The following is a 19334-nucleotide window of genomic DNA, read 5'->3' on the forward strand; positions in this document are numbered from 1 at the left end:
TCTTTTGTGTTGACACTAGTTTGAACAGATTTTTGCATTCAATAAGTAGTTCCTTGATGGCGTTTTGAGCCTCATTATATTCTAGAATCAATTCACTATTAGTTTTATGAAGATGAAGGGAGTCTATGTTACTAACCTCTTCTTCGTTATCTGATTGATGTGATGCCATCAATGCAACATTAGCGCATTCTTCACTTTCTGATTCTGAAGATGAACTTACTTCGTTGTCTTCCCAAGCTATGTATGTCTTCTTGAAGTCTTTCTTTTTGGTGGCATTTTTCTTAACAAGGTTTGGACAATCTGCCTTGATATGTCCTTGTTTTCCGCATTCAAAGCAAGTGAAGTTTTGATTTGAAGTAGGACTATCTTTCTTCCTAAAACTTTTCCTTTTGAAAGTTCTGTCCTTTTTAAGAAATTTACCAAATTTCTTAACAAGGAACGTAATATTTTCATCTTCATCTGAATTTTCGTCTTTTATTTGTTCTCTTGATTCGGTCTTTAGAGCAATGTTTTTTGTCTTCTTTTCTTGACTTTCATTTTGTTCTAACCTTCCAAGTTCGATTTCGTGTTCTTGGAGTTTTCCAAAAAGTGCAGAAAGAGACATCTTTGATAGGCTTTTCTTTTCAGAAATTGCTGTTACTTTAGGTTGCCATGCCCTTGTTAATGATCTCAGAACTTTAAGGTTCAATTCATCATTAGTGAAGGTTTTTCCAAGAGCCGTCAAGTGGTTGGTCAGATGAGAATGAGAAAATGTTTTATGCAAGTCCAGAATAGATTCTCTGGGCTGCATTCGGAACAATTCATACTCTTGAGATAATGTGTTGAGTTTGGAACACTTTACCTCAATAGTTCCTTCATGTGTTATTTCAAGTGTATCCCAGATTTCTTTAGCTGTTTTGCAATGAGATATGCGGAAAAATTCGTCCATTCCAAGTGTCGATTGTAACATGTTTTTGGCCTTTTTATCAAACAATACTTTCCTTTGGTCATCATCTGTCCATGAGACTTTTATCTTTACTTCTTCTTTATTATTGATAACTGTTGTTGGAACATAGGGACCGTTTTCTACCGCTTCCCATATATCATCTCCTTGTGCCTCAAGATATGCTTGCATGTGTATCTTCTAGAAATCATAGTGTTCACCAACGAAACATGGTGGTTTATTGCTACTACCACCATCTCTAAAAACTGGTTGTGCGGAAGCCATTAATAAGGATCGAGGAGCAAATTACTGGAACCTGCTCTGATGTCAATTGTAAGTATAGAAGTACGCCTAAGAGGGCGGTGAATTAGATGTTAGTAAATTTTCTTGTTTTCAGTGAAATGGTAGTTGAATTTTCTAAGTTAATATAATGTCTACTAATAGTAAGGTGCAGTAAATAGATAAACACAATAGATTTATCCTGGTTCCCCTTATAACCAAGGGTACGTCCAGTCCTCTTGCACACCACAAGAGATTGATCCACTAATTGTCAGAAAATGTACAACTCCCACCCTGAGATTCTTGCTACAAACTTCTAACAACACTTCTAAGATAGCACACCACTATCTTAGATTAAGCTACTTTTAAGAAAGTATTACTTTCTTTTACAAGTGATACAATATGATTTGAATAAGAATAAGGAGAGGTATATTGATAAACAATCCATTAACAATTCAAGTACTTGAGAACCTTTCTAAATGATATGAAAATGAAATGCAAGTACTTTGTAAAAAAACAGAATTTTGTTCAAAGTTGTTCAAGGTATTGATTCAAGGATTGTGTGTTGTTTGATTTGAAGTTATGGGGTATTTATACTCCCTAAACATCTCTTCAGATTTGTGGCCATTGATCCATGAGGTTTGATGGAAAAATACAATGATCTGGAGCCATTCCAGATCTGAAAAATTGTATTGCTTCCAGTTGTATTCGAATATAGGATGTGTGTATTCGAATACACCTCTTTGTAATGTTCAAAAATATTCAAAAATTACACCTTGTATTCGAATACACATGTGTGTAGTCGAATACAGATTAGTGAAAATTTGCCACTGACTTACTTTGTATTCGACTACAGAAGGTTGTAGTCGAATACAAATATAAGGATTTTGGCCACTGATTTGATGTGTATTCGACTGCACATAGTCGTAGTCGAATACAACTTTGAGACTTTTGCTTCTGACTTGCTTTGTATTCGAATACAGGATGCTGTATTTGAATACACTTATGTATTTTGTCAAAAATATTAGTTTTAAGACTTTGTTAATGCTATTTTGACTTTTGAAAATACTTTATATGCATATGTAAATATGACTTGTTCTCATGTAATTGAAGTATTGGTTTGCATCATATACCTTTACATTTTAATATTTGGATTTGAAGCTTTATTAATGAAGATATTTGAACTTCTTTTTGAGGTTGTTGCTTTGACCATAATGGTTGATCTTTGTCTTCATCAAAAACTTGTAGTTTACAAATAGAGATGCGTAGACTATTGATCATATATTGCACATGTGTAGGAAGAGTAGTACAATTTGGCATGCTGTCAACTTGTGTGACTAAATTGATCCATTGGTGCAGTCCGAATATAATTTCAGAGAAATTATTTCAAATTTATTGATTATACTGTCTAAGGATAAGAGTAATATGTTCATTATGATGTTTTGGAGATTGTGGAGGAGTAGGAACCTTGTTAGGTGAGACCAAAAAGATGAGCAACCTGTTGAGATTGATTTTCGTGGTAAAAATATGTTGGATGAGTGGAGTGCAACTTGAGTTCATAGTGGTTCAAGTGTGATGATCTATATAGCTAGTGCAGAACCTCAATGGAAATAAAACGATGGTGATATGTTGCTTGTTTCTCATTTGTGCATAATAGAACAAGAGTTGGTATTTGTATAAGGGATGAAATTGGTCTTTTCATTGGAGCCAAAATTGTTTGAGTGCAACCAGTTATTTTAGTCAATGTAGGTGAAGCTTTGGGACTCCTTGCTGCTATGGAATGGATAATTGAATTGAGTTTTACAAATGTTGTGTTTTCTATGGAATTAAGAGTGGTAGTTGATGTCTTTAGTCGTTCTGCTCATGATATAACATAGTTAGGTGCTATTTTTACTAAATGTAGGTCCCTCCTTAATGTTGTTTGTAAGAACTCTGATGTGGAGTTTGATAGGAGAAAGGATAATATGGTTGTTCATTGTCTTGCAAAAGCGGTCATTTTCAATGTCAATTCTCATTTTTACTTCAATATTTCAAAATATATTGATCATTTAATCTTTAATGAAACAAATTAGATTCCTATTCTAAAAAAAAGTATGCATTACTTAAATAATTTTCACATCACCAAATTGCAACTCAAATTAAAAAAAGTGGACAAAATGTTAACAATTTTGAAAATAGGTGACCAAAGTTTAGTTAAATGGATGAACGGAAGTTGCATTTTAGGATTAATATTAGGTGTATCATTCACAAATTATTATTCTTTACTTTTAATTTATGATAAGTAGAATAATTCAACGATAAATAAAGATATTTTAGTAAAATCTATATTTTTTTTTGGATATCATATTTTTAATTTGTGTGAAATGATCAACAAAAAGAATTATTTTGGGACTGAGAGTATATATAAAACTCAAAATTCTAATATTGGAACTTCAAATGATTTACTACATCTTACTATGCTTATAATAATAATATATAAGATATTCTTGAAATTTTCTTTGTCTCTTTTCATTTTAAATTGTATTAATTATTTTTTTTACAAACATACCTTTAATAGATTTACATTTTTGTTTTCAACTCCAGATGAATATTATAATAGAAAAGTTAATTAATTATCTCTCTCTCTTCAAAGATAACATATAATAACGACATCTATTGTTAATAAATTTAATACAACTAGCAACGTTTTTTAATTCTCGTGATTTTCTTAATTCATAAGTATTACCAAGACGCCAAATTCTAAGATTCTATATATTATTTTCATCGTCTCAAATACTAAGAAACAAATATTATTGTGTAAAAAAAAATAAACAACTATAAATAAAATATAGAAAATGATAATTTTATCAAATTATTTTTATTAATAATTGATGTTTTTCTTACAATCATAAATATAAAGAGAATATTTGATAAAAAAAATATATATAAAGTGAATATAATGCTTTGAAAATAATGTACATAATATAAGCTAAATGGTACAATTAAAAAATAATAATTTTTTCATTGAAAATTAAAAAACATAATCATTTTGAGAATTTATTTTTTTTGCTAAAGTGACTATTATTGTGAGATGAATGTTGTATAACACTTAAATACTAAAACTTTCATTGTACTACAATAAGTGACTCATTTAACAATTTCATGCAAATCAAATTGTTCTCCATCTATCTCATAATAAAAAGTGTTTCATTTGTCATTTTTCTCTATCTCAATAATTGTTACAGACATTACCAATGCAACATTTATCATTATTTTTCACTAATATATCCTAATTTATTGGATTGCATTCCACTTAAATACTCCACTAACTACAATTGATAAGGGTGTTTTAATAAATGATACCCCTCCACCCCCAACCTTTGCTCATTTAAGCATTTTATCTTTGTCTCAAAATTTTGGTTCTTTTAGAAAATCAATACTCAAGTAAGAATGTTTTTTCTTTTGTATCTTTTATAACTCAAAAATATGTATTAAATGAATTTTATTTATACTTAGTGAATGAAGGGTAAAAAAAAGACTAAATTTACCCAAATTTATTATTTTTTAATATATGATTCGAAGTTTAAAAGAATCAAAGTTCATATACGAAGGGAGTACTAATTTTATCATTAAAGTCTATCTAAACTATCATTTTCTTAATAAAGGTGCACAACGCAATCGTGACCATATTAATTTGAGACGAATGGAGCATTTTTCTTAATTTGTAATATCATAAATGTTTAGTGAAAGATATATTAATTCAAGTAGTACTAGTATTAATTAAAATGTACAACTAAAAAAAAATTGAATTGCAAACCTTACTTCTCATTCCCCAGCCTTCAACATCACTTTTTTTACGAGTCCTCCAATACAACTTATGCACCAAATTAGTATTAAATGATGTCATATTCGCACTCCCAAACCTCATTTTTTTTTTAGATAAACACACGTTATAATATATAACCAAATGAACCTTATGAGACTCTTCATTCTCACTCCATAAGAAATATTTAAATAATAACACAATTTAAAAAATATATATATAGAGGAACCTTGAATAAAAAAACGAAATAAACCAACAATGTAGACAAAAACAACTTTCAAAAGAAACAAAAAACCGTTGAACAAAAATTACAACACTTTTAACCAGACAATTGTTTATAAACCCTATCAACCATTGGATTCCACAAAGCCAACCTCATGGAGTTATCACCAATAGGCAACCTCATCTATCTAAACAGGATACTTGACACCTTATAATTTAGCATATTTGTGGTTTCTTGGAGCCATATAGAAATTCATATTTATACCAACCAACAAACTCTTGTGAAAGTTTACCTTTAAGCATGATATCATTTCAATAAACAACATAGTGACTTTTACAGCTCTAATACTACTCCAACTATTATCTCCCATAATCAACATATCATCATCGAAATATAAATGATATATACAAACCTCATAAGCTTTATCTACCTAAAAGCCAGTGTAAATCCTCAAATTCACAACAGAATTAAGCATTACATTCAAACCCTATGCAACAATGAGAAATAGGAACGATGATAAAGGGTCACATTGCCTAAGACCCCATCCCATTATGAACTCATTTGTGGGACGCCAGTTTTACCCAAATTGAAGTTGTAGTTGTACTTAAACATTCAAGAATCCACCTCCTCCACTCGGCGAAAGAGTTCATTTTCGTCATCACATTTTCTTCAGTTTCTGAGGTTACCTTCCTGATTACCCTTTTAAGTATATTTGCCAAAACCTTCGACAAAATTTGGTACTTACAACCCACCAGTGAAATAGATCTCAAATCAGACAGCTTTTGAGAGTTGTCTTTCTTTGGTTTCAATGCTATAAAAGGTGTAGTTCGATCCTTTTTTTACCAATTTTTCATTGTCGTGAAAATCACTCAAGAATAGCATTAAATCAACATTATTATTATTCCAAAACACTTCTATAATTCCGAAATTAACAACATTTAGGCACTAGCATCATGATTGTCGCAATCCCACACCACATTCTTCAGCCAAACGACCCACCAAATTCTTTGCCTCTCTATTATTCAAAGCCTGAAACTGCATAGCATCAAATATCAACCAAGACTAATCTCAAGACATCAAATGATTATCAAAATGATTGAAAATTATAAACATACACCTTTTTTATTTGTAAAAAAAAAATCATTAATCCTCAATATTTTAAACTAATTTAAATTAAAAGGTAATTTTATAAGTTTCATTTAATTTATTTAAAAAAAATTGCAACACCCTTTTTCCTTTAAGATAAGACTTCTCTCTTTTAACTTTACAGGTTTAAGATTTTTTGAACTTAATTACAATTTTAATAAATAAATAAAAACTCGGTTACGTTTTGATTATATTGAGCCTATGATGGTGTTAAATATACTTTGTGTTATATATGAATATTGTGAATATGGATGTTCATTGACTATATGATTTACGTGGAATAAAAACATTACAAGATACTTATTGATTGACGTATATGTTAATGTACATATTATTGTGGATACCGATATCTTTGTAAACATTCGTAATATAGACCCATAGACCTGATAAAGTGAGGCTTCAAAGCACTTGAGGGATGTACACAAGAGTAGAATCATACTTTCTTTTGTCTTTAATTTTTTCTTCATCTCTCAAGTTCTCTGAACTTTACTTTTTCTATTATTTTTTATATTTTATCTTGCTTTTATTTTAGTTAATTTTATAACACGTTAGCACGAAATTCTACCATAAGACTAATGCCATAATCAACTTAAAGATTTTATTCAAAGAATATTTCTTCTCAATTTTCTAAAAAAAAATATTTCTTGTTATATTCTTTTCATCATATTTCTTGAAATTTTTATTTCTTTTATTTCATATCAATATTTTTTTTGTTTGCACATAAATTGTGTTGAGCAATTTTTTTGGCTTATATAGTTGTCACACCTTTATTTTATTTTTATTTTTTATTCTTGTTAAATTCTAGAAGAATTTAACATTAAAGCACATCCTTGACGGATTGCAAAAGAGTGATTTTTTTTGTTATATAGTTCCTAAACAATTAAGAGTTTAATAATCAAAATTTTGTGAAGGATTGCAAAGATAATTTATAATATAGTTTCTGAAGAACTAAACATTTGATATTAAATCATACATGAAGAATTGTTCAAAGAATGAATTGTTCTTGATCACTGTTTATGAATGCATTTTGTGATATAATTATTGAAGAACTAAAAGTTTAATATTCAATCATCCCTATTGAATTGTCTATATTGAGATTTTTGATATATGGTTCTTGAAGAACTAATAATTTAATATATATATATATATATATATATATATCGAAAGAGGTTTTTAACGCCAATACACCTCTTAAATTTCAGTGATATAATGGATAAGTTATGAAATATTATATGAAGACAACTATACTATTTTTCTTACCTCATCTTTGGTCAAATAATGTAGCACATACCTCTCTAGATGTAGCACATAACTCTCTAAGTTTCATCGATGAAGAATAATAAATACCTAATGTCTATATATTCACATTTTTTGTTTCTACAATTGTTTAATTTCCTCCAACTGAATATTGTATAGTATCATTACTATAAAAAAAATTAATGTTATAATAAAAATATAACTCATTTTTAAAGTATTTATACTTCACTTTTTATAAAAACAATTTTATTAAAACAGCCCCACAAACTAGGACGATGTCATCTCACTATTAATTGTCTTATTTAAGTATTTTTTGACACGTCTATACTATTTTACTCCTTCCAACAATATCTCTCAGTGGGTGGTCAATTTCTCTAAAATCAGTGCCTTATTAAAAACAAAATTGGAACTCCAATAATTACTTTACCGATATATTTTTCTTAATAACTCTTACTATTGCATTGCACTATTGTGTCTCCTCCAATTCTGAATTTGTAAACTTCAAAATCTTCTTTGCCAATATATTTTCTTTAATAACTCTTTTTTATTACATTGTACTGTTGTGCCTCCTCCAATTCTGAATTTATAATTGTTTAAACTGTCAATAATGTTTTTCTTCTTGTAACAATCTTCACACACCTTATGCAATTAGCATTCGAATTGCAGGTCCGTCACTGCCACAAGAAAACCTTTCGGATACGTATGAGTTTTCACAACCCCACTTTATCAACTCAGAAGAAAACCTATTAGCAACCCAATTATTTTCAAAGAAATAGATAGAGTTAGAAAATTCTTCTTATGCACAACTAGTTTTTGAGTACGTGGTATTTTGTAACAGATTCTACCTATTTTTTCATTTTTCTCAAAACCTTAATTATTGTTAGTCAGAGCATTATTTATGCAAGCATATTTGATCTCATCGACGAAATGAAAGTATTGTGGCTCTAGAAAAGACAAAGAAGATCGTCCATATTCAGTTTCATAGTAGTGTTACTATTGTATCTTTGGTAGATTAAAAACTATGTGTCGCTTAATAGATAAAAGAATAATATTTAATATTTAGATTAAGAAATAATTTATTGTTTTTTTACATAGATGTTTTATGTTTAAAAATAATACCTATTTGCAGTTTCTACATCCGTATTACTTCTACTAAACCGTACATACACATCCATATTTTTCATGAAAATTTTTAAGTCAGGCTGTATAGAAGTCTCATACTCAATACATTAGAATTTAGATTTATCTGACTTTTAACAGGGTTAGAATAAAATGAATACCAAATGACAAAATCAAATACATGTTTTTCTAACAATATTTTGACAATAAATTTAGATTTATTCTTCTACTTTTTCTTATAATATTTGTCTATTAAGAGAGAACCAAAAATTAAATTAAAATGTTAATTAGTTGCATCCATTTTTACTATGATAAAACAACATTCATTTTTTCTTGCCATTTTTAATTCTATTTTTTACTTTGTACTCTCCATTTTGTGTTCTCATCAGAATTTGTCAACTTAGATCAACTTCATGCTCAATCAATTTAAAATTATAATTACACGACAACATAAGTAATGTAAGACCCTTAGTTTTAAATTCTAATTTATGTATTTTGGTATTGAATTTTGAGGCTTTTTAGCCAAGTTATTGATATTTTCTGAGTTTAATGCCAAAAATATCTTTTTGGTGCCCCGATTAAAATTATTCGTCGATAAATAAATTATATAAATTACGATGAATCTTTTGTCGAAGAATTTAATACCGGACCGTTTTGTTAAAAATATCACTTGTTGCTGAAAATTTGTCATCTATTGAGTTGCGACGAGAGTAAATATTTTTATCAAAATAGTTGAGATGTGAGTGAAGTGATGTGGTGTAAGAGTAGTTAGATATTTGTTGGTTTAGTTTTAATTGTAATATATATTATAATAAGTAATATATATATATATGTTGGAAAGGAAAAGGAAGGAGAAAGAAAAGGAAAAAGGAAACAGAGGAAAGAAAACGTTTCCCTCCCAGCCTTGCGCGAGAAACTCCTTCTTCTTCCTCGAACCTTCAAATTTTTCCTCTATTTCAAAGCTTGCTAAGTAATCCAGCAAAGCCATTTGCTCGGTAGTTTTCCTCCCAACTTCCTTCTTCTTCTTTGATTCAAAAACGAAGATAAACAATGTTAGGGGTTTTTAAAACCGTCAAACACAAATCTCCGCTTTTCTTCGACTTTTGATCTTCATTTCGAGAAATGACAGAAGAGAAAGATGCTCATCTCCATGCTACGGTGCTAGTGAGCATACTTTGGAAGCGACGACACGAGTGAAGTTTTTACCGAAATTAATCGCGGTGCCGTAATCGCTTGTTAAAGCTACCGTTAAGGTAACGGCTCCTTCCAAACTTTTTAGCTTGCATATAGGATGATATATGTGTATTTGTGGAGTTGGAATTTGGTGAAATTGATGTGTGATTTTGTGAAAAGGAATTTAATTCATTTATGTGTGTTTTGAGGAAATTAAAGTTGATGTATTTGAGGTGTGGTTTGTGAAAATTAATTTGGCGTGATTTATGTTTGAAAATGTGGAAATTTATGGGTGATTGATGATTGCACTTGGTGTGGATTTTGTGGAATTCGAATTGATCAAATTTACTGTAAATTGTGGATTAAAACTCCTGATTTAACTTAATATGGAATGAATATAATGATACCATAGACTTAAAGGAATATTATCATTCATTCTTGTTTATTACGTTGTTGAAAGATACCACTAGGTCACAAGCAATTAGGTGCTCCAGCTCCTCACGCAACATCACTAGTAACTATGAAATAGTAAAATGAAATATAAATTTAACCTCTTTCATCAATTAGACCTAAATCTTTTTATTTACTTTGTTTAAATCTTGTTTTCTCTTTGTCACATGAATATATATTGTTACCATTTTTCACTCATTAATTAATTTAATGGAATGTATGATTTATGAGATTTAAACTAAATCAATCATAGTAAAAACGATATATTTACTAATCACTTTTCGACTTATTTGATTGTGTATACTTGCACATGTCTTTGCATAACAATTGTGTATTGGATTTTGAACAACAAATGAATAAGAAGTATTTAGTGTGGTATGACACATTGAAAGTATAGCGTTTGCTTGAATTTTTGGTATAGACCAAGTGAGCAAGAGTTCTGTTTGAATTCCAAAGTTATCCACTGATGTATATATGCAATAAGTAGTTTAGTTGTTGTAAAAGGTGCATTCAATAGATGCATTATTATGCACCTATTACAACGCTTTTTCCAAAAAAGCGCTGTAAAAGGTGCATTCAATAGATGCATTATTATGTACCTATTACAGCGCTTTTTTGAAAAAGCGTTGTAAAAGGTGCATTCAATAGATGCATTATTATGCACCTATTACAGCGCTGTCTTTTAATTTTTTTTCCAAAATCATTTTCATCCAGAATCAGTTCACACAATCAGTATACAACAACAGAACTATATAACTTTATAATTTAACTTTATAACTTTACATATTTACACAATCAATTCACAACATATTCATATACATATTCACATATTGACAACACTACATAACTATATACATATTCATATAACTACATATTCACAACTTTTCAAATGTGCCTTATTCATATACATATAACTATCAGAACTATACATAACAGAACTAACATATATTCATATAACTATCCCTTGCAGCATGCCATTTCCCAGCAAATCAAATAATTTTCATTTCAATCACATACTGACACCAGTACTTACTTTATTTCAATTAAATATCTTTCAGAGTATGTTGGACTGGAATTATCAAAGTACTGTGCGATATAAAAATTGAACATAAATAAGTTAGAATCATATATATACATAGTTTATATATGAAAATCAAATAATGAAAATACCGTACCGTTTCTGGGCACTATATATATAAAATGCGTTGATAGCAGGGCACTATAAAATAAAACATATAAGTCAATAAATCGCACATTCGATGTTGTTAGTTTGACGAGGGCACTATAAAATAAAACATATAAGTCAATAAATATTTGTGCATTGATAGCAGTATAAATTCAACATACATTTTAGTGAAACAAAAAACTAATAAATACAATACCTGAAATCCAAAAGAATAACATGGTTACGACGCATAAATACGAACAAAGAAGAACATCGCAGAAATACAAACGGTTCGTAGGAGAGTAGGGTTCGTAGAAACAAAGATGGTTCGCAATGACAAGGAGAATGAAGAGGAAACAAGCATATGAAGTTTACGTAATGAAGAGGAAACTGAAGCGATTAAGGGTTTAGGGTTTAGGGATAGTATTTGAATGAGAGTTGGTAGGGATAGTAACAAAGATGAAGATAGTTCGCAACGAAGATGGTTGGCAATATGGTTCGTATGGACAGTAGGGTTCGCAATGAGAAGCACAATGAAGAGGAGGAGGACTCTGAAGCGTAGTGAAGTTTACGAAATGAAGAGGAAACTGAAGCGGTTTACTATTATATATAAAACCCTATTACAGTGCTCATTGAAAGAGCGATGTAAAAGACCTCATTAACTTAGTTTTTAAAAGCCTATTACAACGCTCTTTGAAAGAGCGCTGTAAAAGGTCTCCTTAACTTATTTTTTAAAAACCTATTACAACGCTCTTTGAAAGAGAGATGTAAAAGACATCCTTAACTTAATTTTTAATAGCCTATTACAGCGCTTTTTAATGTTAACTTTTTATTTGAAGTTAGTTATTTAATTAATATTATTTCATTTTTATTTTGACAGTGACGTTATTGTATTGATTGAGAAGAGTTGTTATTTGTTCATAAATTTCAACTCAAACACTACTATATAGAAAGTAATTATATATTGTCTTTTAAATATAAATTAGTATTTTATACATTAGTAATGAAAAAAGTTAAATTTAGTGTAAAAAAAGGTTAAATGGTTATAAAATATTTTCAAAAAATTAAAATTTTATTCTAAAATGTCGAATATATTACTTTTACAGTTTGTTATAATATTATTTTTAAAGTTTAATGTTAGTAAATTTTTTTAAAAAAGTGTTAGTAAAATATTTGTACTGTAAAATTTTTACTCAAATTAAAATGTTATCTTTTTTTATTGTAGTTATTTATTTTGTTATAGTTTATTATGTTAGTAAAATGTTATTTTCTTAAGAAAATGTAAATTTTTTCAAAAACCAAATAATACTTATTTAAAAGAAAGCAAGTTCATAATATTGATCTAATTATGAAATATGTAATGTTATATATATAAAATGCGTTAAGATTATTTTCAAAAGACATAAAACGTTCATAGTTTAAAATGTTATAGTAAAGTTGTAAAAAGAAAATTAAATAGAAATTACATTGTTAATGTATATATGATAAATAAAATTTAAAGCATGTGAAAAATGTATTCATTTTAATGTAATTATTTTTTAAAAAATATAAGTTAATTTTTAATAGCCTATTACAGCGCTCTTTGAAAGAGCGCTGTAAAATACCTCCTTAACTTATTTTTTAAAAGCCTATTACAACGCTCTTTGAAAGAGAGCTGTAAAAGACCTCCTTAACTTATTTTTTTAAAAGCCTATTACAAAGCTTTTTCAACAAAAGCGTCACCTCCTTATCTTTTTAAAGGCTTTTATAGCGCTTATTGACAAAAGCGTTGTAAAATACCTCCTTAACTAATTTTTTAAAAGCCTATTACAACGCTCTTTGAAAGAGCGCTGTAAAAGACCTCCTTATTTTATTTTTTAAAAGCCTATTACAACGCTTTTTCAACAAGCACTTTAAAAGACCTCTTAACTTAGTATAAAAGAAATAATTAGTAAAATACCTATATTTGGATTTGTTTTTTCTTCCAAATAATTAGTTAAAAACCTATATATATATATATATATGTTTAGGACAACGTATTAAATTTGTTTTAAATTTGTTTTTATTTATTTAAAATGAATGATTTTTATTTTAAAGCGCAAGCCTTTTATAGCGTTTGTATAAAAAGCACTCTAATATGTCATTTAATTATATGAAAGCGCATGTATTTTATAGCGCTTTCACAAAAAGCGCTTTAAAAGTCATGTAACATAAGGTGTGAGCCCTACATTTTACAGCGCTTGTGTTTAAAGTGCTCAAAAAGTGCTATAAAAGCTATGGGAGAGCGCTTCAATTTACAACACTTTTACAAAAAGCGCTGTAAAAGGGTTGTAAGCATTATGTGCAAGCGCTATGTGACCCTATATGACCCTACAACAACGCTTTTTCTACAGCGCTTGTCAAAAAAACGACGTTGTATCCTCCGTTATTTTTAAAAAAATTCTACAACAACGCTTGTATTTAATAAGCGCTGTAAAAGACGCGTTATAAAATGTCATTTTTGGCGTAGCGATCGTCGATATTAGATCGGTTGTTATACATCCAATGTAATATGCAAGATGGTGGCAAATTTGTTATTATGGTCAACTTTGTTAGATCTGTTCTAATTGAATTGTTCTAATATACACATAAAAAAAAAAACCGGACAAAAAAAAAAGCAATGGCAAATTTGATATTATAGTAAACTTTATTAGATCTATTCTAATTGAACCGATCCAACATACATATTAAAAAAAAAAAAAACTTTGTTAGATCTTTCTAATTGAATTGTTATAACATACACATTAAGAAAAAAGCTACAAAAAAAAAAACGGTGGCAGATTTGTTATTATTTCAAATTTTGTTAGATTTGTTATATTAGACTGTTCTAACAAACAATTTAAAAAAAATCCCTAAATTAACAACAACAAAAATAGAAATCATGTGCGAATGCAAACTCATTTTTTCATCCTCCATCCTTGGTCCTTATACAAACTCAGAATTAGTTCTACATTAATTAGTTGCCAAGAGTAACCTCCTCATCTCTCAAAAGAACACAAAAACACTCAGTCAACAAGTGCATGGGTCAGGTCGTCCTTATCCAAACCCAGAATTGCTAAGTTTGCATTCTTCATCCCTTCTTTATTGTTCATCCATACAACAATATATATATTTACAATTGTATCCATTATTTCATCATTCATCCTTCATCCAGTCACGAACCAAACAATCACGAACCCATGTCTTACCCCTTCAAAGCTTCAACGTTTTCATCCATCAACCCATAACCTTCAATCTTTATCCTTTAGTGAAAATGCAAATCGAATCGAACGAACTTTCAACATTCAGCAAGAATCAGACGAACTTCAGCTTTTAGCCTTCATCGTCGATGATGAGTTGGTCCGGGGCAACATTTTTCTACTTCAGCACCGACAACAAGTTTTGTTTGTCTTCCTCTTCCATCTATCAAGGAGCGTTTCTATCGAGAAGTATCCATTTCTTTCACCATAGAGAAATGTTTGTTGCTTTCTCTGGTAATTTTCTAATAATTCTTTTTTCTTACTTAACAATCTAAAATTATTTCTTTGTTAATTGTTCTTATTATTAATCTTTAATTGGATTTTATTTTAGTAACATTTAAAATAATTTCAATGTAGTAGTAGTTACCCAAATTTTCAACCATCCTTTAAAACTGCATGTTATGTGTTTGTGAGATTGTCTCTGTTAATAAAACTTCAAAGAAATTGTTTGTGTTTTTGATTGGTTTCATTTCCCAAGTATTTTGTATTCTAACCCTTTTTGTTTCTGATTGGTTTGATTTTGACTCAAGTGCTTTGCTTCAGATGAGATTGAATCACATTGATTTTTGTTAATAATACTAATTTCTATTTATTTCGAATGAGATTGAAGGACAGTGAAAAACATAAAAGCAAGGTTCATATGTGAAAGGGTCATGTAGTGGTATGGATAATGACACTTATATTAAATGTGCTAATTTTTTAAATGGATATGCCCCTTAAACCATAGTTCACTGTCTGGTTAGTTGTCCACTAAAATCTAGAGCATGGAAAAAACAAACTGTAAAATAGACACTGTCATGAAGGACAATTGGAAAATTTGTATACCTAATTACAACTGTTATTTGCCAAAACAACTGATATAGCCTCAGGTGCAGCATATAAGATTAACGGTAATTACTGGCAAGGACCGAACAAGAAAAAAATGTTAAGGGTGGCGAAAATTTAATACAGTATAAGAAAAATAAAAAGAAGTGATATAGCCTCATTGATAAATGATTTACAAATACTTTCAATAACAATTCAAATTTCTTGGAAGTTAGCAAAGGTCTGGATCAAATTCCTTTTGTGATATTCTCGTCAATATGGGACTTTACCATAATACATTATGAGTTGTTATAACAAGGATTCCTCCACAACATAAATCTTGTTTATAGATGTTTTAAAGAATATCGAAAATTCTTAAAGATATAATATGTTATAGATGTTTTAAATAATTGGTCACAAGATCCTTCATATTGCTGAGAATCATGGTAAAATGTTGCCAATACAGTTTTTGATAATTAGAAATTAACTTATGCTGCAACAATATGTCTTTTATATTAATCATTTAAAAAATATTAATTAAATCTTATAAATTATATTTTTTTTATATCTTGTAGGATTCATTAGTTGAACAAACGTCTCAAGGAATCTTTGTTCCACATGGATGTACAGATATCTTGACAGAGGCCATTGGGAAACCTGAACACCTTGGTCGTGTTCGTGCTATTGGTCGAGGTGTGAGAATTCGACAATACTTTGGATCACGTTCTCATAATGCCTCCACCGCACCAGCTTTCAGTAGCCACCAAATAGAGGAGCTTACTAATGTGATTAAAAATAAAATGTAGTTGGAGCTATCACAACAAAATCCAAATTTGTTAATGAAGGGAAGTTGTTATGTTGAACTACGTATACCAGAGGATGAGGACGATGATATTCCATAACAACGTAAATTGTATGTTGATAATAATGATTCTGGAGTGGCATATGCTGATGCATACAAGTTGGCGCCCACCTTACACAATCAGTTAATTGTTAGATAATGATATGGTTAGGGTGCTAGTTACCAAGGTTTTAGATGCAAATTCTCAAGTACCTATACCCACTGATGAGGTGACAACAGTTGGTCATGCTTCAAATACTTTCATTCAATGGCCAAAAAGGCTTTTGCGGCTTGTTTCTAATAAGGTATTCATTACATGTCTTTTTCTATTTACACTTGAAATATTTTAAATGGCTAATAATTTATCTTTAATTATTTAGGAGGTTGATATATTTATGAAAGTTGACGTTCCACTCAAAAAATCTAAACCTCAACTAGATTGTATTCACAATTGTTGTTAAAGTCGATGAGTATATCATTGTCTATAGAGCTAAAATTGGAACATGAGACAAGTGAAGTGTTTGTTCTTGGACAAAGCGATATAGTGGTGTTGTGTATAGGTAATCGAGAGTTATGCATCATTATTATACAAATATGGTTGACGTAAGTACATTTAATTTGTAAAATTAGTCAAAAAATTAATTTCATTTATAACAAATAGTTATTTTAATTTATTTATTTTAATATCTTAGATATATGCATCGCCTTTGTATTGACTTGGGCAAGAGTGGCGTGTATGGATTAATTGATCCATGTTTCATTCAGAGTGAATATGATTCTATTGAGGCTCACAAATACATACAAAATAAGTTGCAGCAGGATCAAAAAGAGTGTTATTTGTTACTTTATCTCAACAAGTAAAATTTTTTTATAATTTATCCATTACAAGTTTATAACATAAATGTACTTAACACTTTTAACTTTTTGCACAATTTAGTTGTCATTGGAAATTGCTCGTTATTTGTCCTAGGAAGAATACTATAGTCTTCCTGTGTTTGTTGGGATGGACACCAAATAAAGATATCATGCACATCGTCGATTTGTAAGTGTTTATTGTATTTCCGATATACATATTTCAAATGCACATTTAGATCTTTTTAGAAATGCACATTTAATGTACCAACAATAAGCATATTAAATGCACATTTATATCTTTTTATAAATGACTATGTTGGCCTTCTACAAACCCAATACAACATTGTTGTGTTGGCACAAAATGGAAATGCTAAGGCACATGCAAATGGACAAAATTTGAGTTTTTAGATTCTTTGATTTTGTGAGAGATATATTTGAGCATGCTTGATGGCACAACATTATTGTATATCAACACTTTTTTAAGATGCTTATGGCTTTAAAGATATTGAACAATATAATTATATAATTCATCTCTATGTGGTTTATTTGCTAGAATAATTTGTTTTTCCTTTATTGATTTTATTTATTGGCGCTTTGTAGTTAGCTATAAGTCTAAAACAATAGGAAAATGATACAAATTAAATAAATTTTGCTAACGAGTGTTTATAAACGTTAATTGATAAATTTTACTTTTATTTGTTGACTAGTGTTTTGGGATGTCAAATAGGAAATTTGTTGTTGAGTGTAGTTTTCTTGTTTGGTCATTTCCTCCAAAGCTAAGGAAGCTCAAAAAGGGGAAAAAATCTTGTGAAAATCATTTCCCGATTTGTAAGTGTCTAGTACAATTTTAATGAATATTTTATTTTTGTAGAGCTTCGGGTGAATATATTAAGTTGCGAAGATTAAGAAAGAATAAGCCCACATGGAGCATTCCCAATGTAAGTTGTTTAGATTATATATATAGAATTTCAATTATAATTTATATGTCCCTATCTATATAATATTTACTCACTATAATTTACATATAGTATTCAATTTTAGTGTCAAAGATAACCTAAAGGTTATGAGTGTGGTTACTACATTATGATACATATGTTGAACATTGTATCTAGTGGTCTTGTTGATTCATGGATGCGGGTACGTGATAGATTTTTTCAAAGTTAGTATTAATTAACTACTTATGATTTTTATAGTCACATGATTTAGATAATCTTGTTATTTCAATGTTTATAATTCATATATTTGGAGACTCAAAACCATTTGAAGATGAACAAATGATGAATGCCTGACAACGTTGTTCAAACTTGATTCTTAAACTAATAGAAAATGTTTGAAACCCTTGTATCATTTTAGCATCTTTAGACTATTAATAGAAGATAATGATTTTTTTTTTTAACAAGTAGTGAACATTATGTAGCTCTAAATTTGATAACTTTTATTTTGTAAAAATAGTTATGACTTATTGTCATTGATTTTTAAATGTAAAGCTTCGTATGTTGTTTTGTGTTTTATGGTTGAATGAAAAATTATAGTTAATATGGTAATATGTGAAATTATGATGATCCATTTGTAAAGGGTGAAAGTTATGAAGAAAAAACATTAAAAAGTTAATTATTTAAATCGATTGGCTCATCAATAAAATAAACAATTTTGAATATGACTTGTTATATTGGTTCAAATTTAACTGATGTAATAAATCAATTTTGAATTTGACTTGTTATATTGGTTCAAATTTAATCGATCTAATAAATTAATTTTGAATTTGACTTGTTATATTGGTTAAAATTTAACCGATCTAATCAATCATTTTTGAATTTGACTTGTTATATTGGTTCAAATTCAACCGATCTAATAAATCATTTTTGAATGTGACTTGTTACATCTATAATTTTAGCTGATTTAATAATAAACTATTTATTACAATGGTTGATGTTAAATCAGACAAGAAACCGATCTAACAAGTACATAAGAACCGAACTAACAAGGTTTAATTGCACTAGTGACATTTCCCTCCAAGAATACTCTGAGAGAGTGATCATGC

Source organism: Cicer arietinum, chromosome 5 (assembly GCF_000331145.2).
Source record: "Cicer arietinum cultivar CDC Frontier isolate Library 1 chromosome 5, Cicar.CDCFrontier_v2.0, whole genome shotgun sequence".
Taxonomy (NCBI): Eukaryota; Viridiplantae; Streptophyta; class Magnoliopsida; order Fabales; family Fabaceae; genus Cicer; species Cicer arietinum.